The sequence below is a fragment of the Carlito syrichta genome, unplaced genomic scaffold (genome assembly GCF_000164805.1).
Source record: "Carlito syrichta isolate Samal-C Ts95f unplaced genomic scaffold, Tarsius_syrichta-2.0.1 Scaffold316282, whole genome shotgun sequence".
Lineage (NCBI taxonomy): Eukaryota > Metazoa > Chordata > Mammalia > Primates > Tarsiidae > Carlito > Carlito syrichta.
This window is the reverse complement of record NW_007260378.1, coordinates 739,140-743,856: the sequence shown is the minus strand read 5'-3', so window position 1 is coordinate 743,856 and position 4,717 is coordinate 739,140. Positions and strand designations below refer to the sequence as shown.

General features: G+C 36.5%; 1 pseudogene; it reads right to left on the bottom strand.

Annotated features, from left to right (window-relative positions):
* Positions 1 to 372: 372 nt before the first annotated feature.
* LOC103276644 lies at positions 373 to 4,479 on the bottom strand (annotated as a pseudogene).
* Between the last annotated feature and the right edge of the window lie 238 nt (positions 4,480 to 4,717).

Genomic DNA, 4,717 nt, shown 5'->3' with positions numbered 1-4,717 from the left:
CTCTGAGGTATATACTCCACCAGGCTCTGGGTGCCTTCATGGAGCTTAGAGTCTGTTAAAGAGCTCTCCCAAAATACCACATGATAAATATAAGTGATATGCAAGCAGTGTGGCTGTTAGGATGACCGAAAATGGAAACATTTCTGCTGGCCAGGATAGGTGTACCTAGGAAGTGGTATCTGAAATGAAATCCAAAGTAGGAGTACTAGTTACTTAGGAAAAAAAGAAGGAAGGAAGGAAGGAAGGAAGGAAGGAAGGAAGGAAGGAAGGAAGGAAGGAAGGAAGGAAGGAAGGAAGGATTGATTCAAGGAAAGGAAATAAACACATGACAAAAGGGAGAAAAAAATGTTTTTTTGTTTGTTTGTTTTTTTGCAAAAATAAATTTTTATTAAAAGCTGTAGAGTCTGAGCAGTACAAAGAATGTAAACAATGTCAACACCACTACATTCAGCTCAGCCTAATTGAATGCTGAACGACAACTCTAAATGCTCTATGTGCTCTTACTAGCAAGATACATTAAATCTATTTTACACAGACAATCCACTCTAATTGGGCAAAAGTATTTTATCGAAGTCGATCCCAGCACCAAATACTGGCATCATCACAAACTGCTATAAGAATGCTGCTATCCCTGCTAAAACTGGTTTGCCGAATAGCCGCACCACATTTATGATGTGTCAGTGCTGTACATTTAGCTTTATGAGGATCTTCTACTTCTAAATCCCAAACATAAAGTTTGTCAACTTGATTGTCCAATGCAAGCATCTTTTGCCAGAAATCCATAGAAAACCTCATGTACCAAATATCACATTGGCTGTAATCAAATCGCCCAAGAATTGTCACGTTAGACTCACTGGGTTTAATTTTATCTATATCATCTTCCATTTTGCCAGGTTTCCAGCACACAGTGGCGTTTTCACAAGACTTAGAAAGTATCAAATTGCCTAACCATTGCACACTATCAACATAATTCCTATGTATGTCTCCGGTAGAAAAATCAGGAAAATGGATTTTCTGAGAAATAAATGGCCTTTTAGTTTTGCTTGGATTATAATCATAAGATTCCTTAATAGCATTCATCATTCTCTTTTAATTGATCCTCCAAAGTTTAAGAGAGTGATCCATACCACAGGACATTATTTTTTCACCCAAAAGATCATAATTAGCACTTAGAACTTCATCTCTGTGTCCTTCTATGCCTCCAAATATTGCCACTAAGGTGTCCATTTGGATATTCCAAAATTGCAAAGCATGATCTTTACTTACTGACAGGAGAAGATTTGACTTTCATGGGCGGAATTTCAGCTCATTGATAGCATTTCCATGGCCAACATAGTGCTTTATACACTGCATTGTTATAGGATTAATTATCCTAATTATGCCTCTAGATCCAGCTACGGCCAACAAAGGATGACCTGTATTGCTATCATAGGTCCATGCACAAGTGTAAAAGTTTTCATCAGCATCAGCACCCACATAAGACTGCAATGACCGAATTTCTCCTTGTGAATGACATTCATATAAGGTAACTCTGTTGCTTGCTACAGTTCCAAACACTAGTGGATCTCCTTTACTGTGTCAGTTAAACTGAACTCCAAACAATGGCTGGTTATGATCTTCCTTGAGACAATTTACATATTTGAAGGAATATTTGCATTTTTTTGACTTCCATTTCCCTTTCCCCCAACTTTTTCGACCAGGTGCATTTGGTGTGTTTGTAGGTGTATTAGGGCGTCCAGTGTTTGTACCACTTTCTATACTGAAAGCATCATCATTCTCGTCTCCAGAGTGGTCTGAGTTGCTGTTCTCATCACTGCTCAGCTTCTGCTTCTTGGCCACGGCCAAGAAAAAATGTTTGAAGACTGAAAGTTGACTGGTCTATCTTGGCGGAGAGAGAAAGGGAGAATACAGTTGCCATAAGGCTTAGGAATGAATTATATGAAGTCCTCTTGTTCAAGTTATTATGAGAACCATGGGAAGGCAATAAAAGGTTTCAGACAGGGTGTAAACATTATCATGTCACATTCCAAAAACTTTGCCCTGGGTGTGGTGTGAAGGTATACCAGATGGAATGTTTGCAGATCGTTTAAGGAGCAGTGGAAGTATCCATGTCAGAGATAATGTGAGCCTAGAGTTGAAGGGTGATGAAAATGGAAATAAATGAATAGATACAAGAGATGTTTTGAAGGCAAAATTGACAGTTTTAACTTATGCTGTATTCACAAATTAGGGAGGCTGTTGACAGAAGAATTATACGTATAATTTAATTTCTGTGGAGTGAATTTTTGTGGGAATATGTATTTCCCAGAATATTTTACTTTCAGTACTTCATGGGAAGTGAAGGAGTTTAGATATGTAATCTGGGTCCAATATGAAGTGTAGCCCTCACCAAATTCATATGTAATTTGGGAGATATATCAAAAAATACATGGAAAGAAGTAGATCGAAAGATGAGGGAAGAAGATTTAGTGATATAGATAAAACACACACACACACAATTCAAGAAGTTTAAATTCAAAAGACTCAGACACAACTTCTTCCTGCTACCACATTTTGACTCAAATATTTTGTGCAGATCACCTGACACCTAGATCTTAACTCAGAGATACTTTGGGCAGAGACTTGGAACACAATGAAATAATTAGAGATGATTTAACCAGGGAGGAGGAAGATCTGTACACTGGAAACTGTAGGTCACTGATGAAAAACACTGTGAAAAAGACACAAATAAGTGGAATGATATCTCATATTTTGTCCATGGATTAGAATAATTAATATTGTTAAAATGGCCATTCTACTCAAAGCAAACTATAGATTTCATGCAAACCTTTTCAAAATTCCAAAGGCGTTCTCCATAGAAATGGAAAAATAAATTCCTAAAAGTGCATAAGTGCATTTAACCACAGAAGATCATGAGTAGTGGAGCAATCTTGAGAAGGAAGAACAAAGTTGGAGGCATCTCGTTTTCTGATTTCAAAGTATATTACAAAGCTATAGTAATTAAAACAGTAGGGTGCTGGCATAAAAACAGACACATAGACCAATGAAATAGAATTGAGAACCCAGAAATAAATTCACTCATAAATGGTCAGTTAATATTTGACAAGGGAACCAAGAATATGGGGAAAGGATAATCTCTTCAATGAATGATGTTGGAAAAATTGGATGTTCACATGCAAAAATCAAATTAGACTCCTATCTTACAAAACCCACAAAAATTAATTCAAAACAGATTGACTTTAATGTAAGCCCTGAAATTAAAAAAAAATACAAACAGCAAAAACCACACACACACACACACACACACACACACACACACACACACACACACACACATGCACACACATACGCAACACAAACATAGGGAAAAACTTTTTGACGTTAGTCTCTGCAGTGACTTTTGGAAACCAAAAGCACAAACAACAAAAGCAAAAAATAAATAGGTGGAATTACATGAAACTAAGAAGCTTATGCACAGCAAAAAAAAAAAAAAAAAATCAACAAAATGAAAAGACAACCTATAAAATAAGATAAAATATTTACAAACTGTATACAAGTTTAACATCCAAAATATACATGAACTCATACAACTCAATTTAAAAACATAATAGTCCATTTAAAAATGGAGAAAGAACTTGATTAGTCTTCCGATAATAACTTGCAAAGAAGACATAAAAAGGGCCAACAAGTACATAAAATGGTGCTCAGCATCACTTATCATCAGGAAAATGTTAAACCCACAGTGAGTTATCACCTCACACTTGTTAGCATGGCTATTAAAAAAAAAAATTAAGAGAAATCAATTGTCGGCAAGGATGTAGAGAAAAAGGAACCCATTGCACACTGTTGGTAGGAATGAAAATTACTGCAGCTGTTATGGAAAACAGTATGCAGTTTCCTCAAAAAATTAAAAAGTAAAACTACCATGTGATCCAGCAATACCATTTCTGGGACTAGATCTTCAGGAAACATAATCAATAGTTCAAAGAAATATGTGTGCTGTCATGTTTGTTGCAGCATTATTTACAAGACCATGACAGGGAAACTACCCAAGTGTCTATTGATAAATGCATGGATAAAGAAATCGCGGTGTCGTATATGTGTGTATAAAGGGACTCATATTGACATTTACTTAATCATCCAGTCTTTATATTAAAGAACAGTCCTTCATGTTCATTTTCAGTTTTTACTTTTATCTCTAAATACAGAGTTTATCATGTTCAATCTTTCCATATTGTTTGCCAGGAACGGTCAGAAAATTACATATATACGATGGGGGACCCCAGAAAACAGAATTATCTTTTGGAGAGCATGCTCCTTGTAATACACTCAGAATTTGTTTCTCTTGTTCAAATGGTCAACCAAAGTTTTTATCTGGAAGTTCTGAGAAGGTTGTGTCACAATTTGCCGAAGAAACTTCCCAAGTTGTGGCAAACAGGTGACTGGATATTCCACTATGACGACGCACCTTGTCCACATTGCACTGAGTGTTCAGCAGTTTTTGATGAAGAACACAGGACCCCGGTGTCCACCCTCCCTATTCATGGGATCTTGTCCCAAGTGACTTTTTTTGTTATACCTGGAAGAAAAAAGTCCTCAAAGGGAAACGTCTTGCCAATGTGAAAGAGGTGAAACAAAAAATAACAGAAGCACTAAAAAGCATCAAAGTTCACGAGTACAATCTGTTTTCAGCAGTGAAAAAGCATCTCAGTAGGTG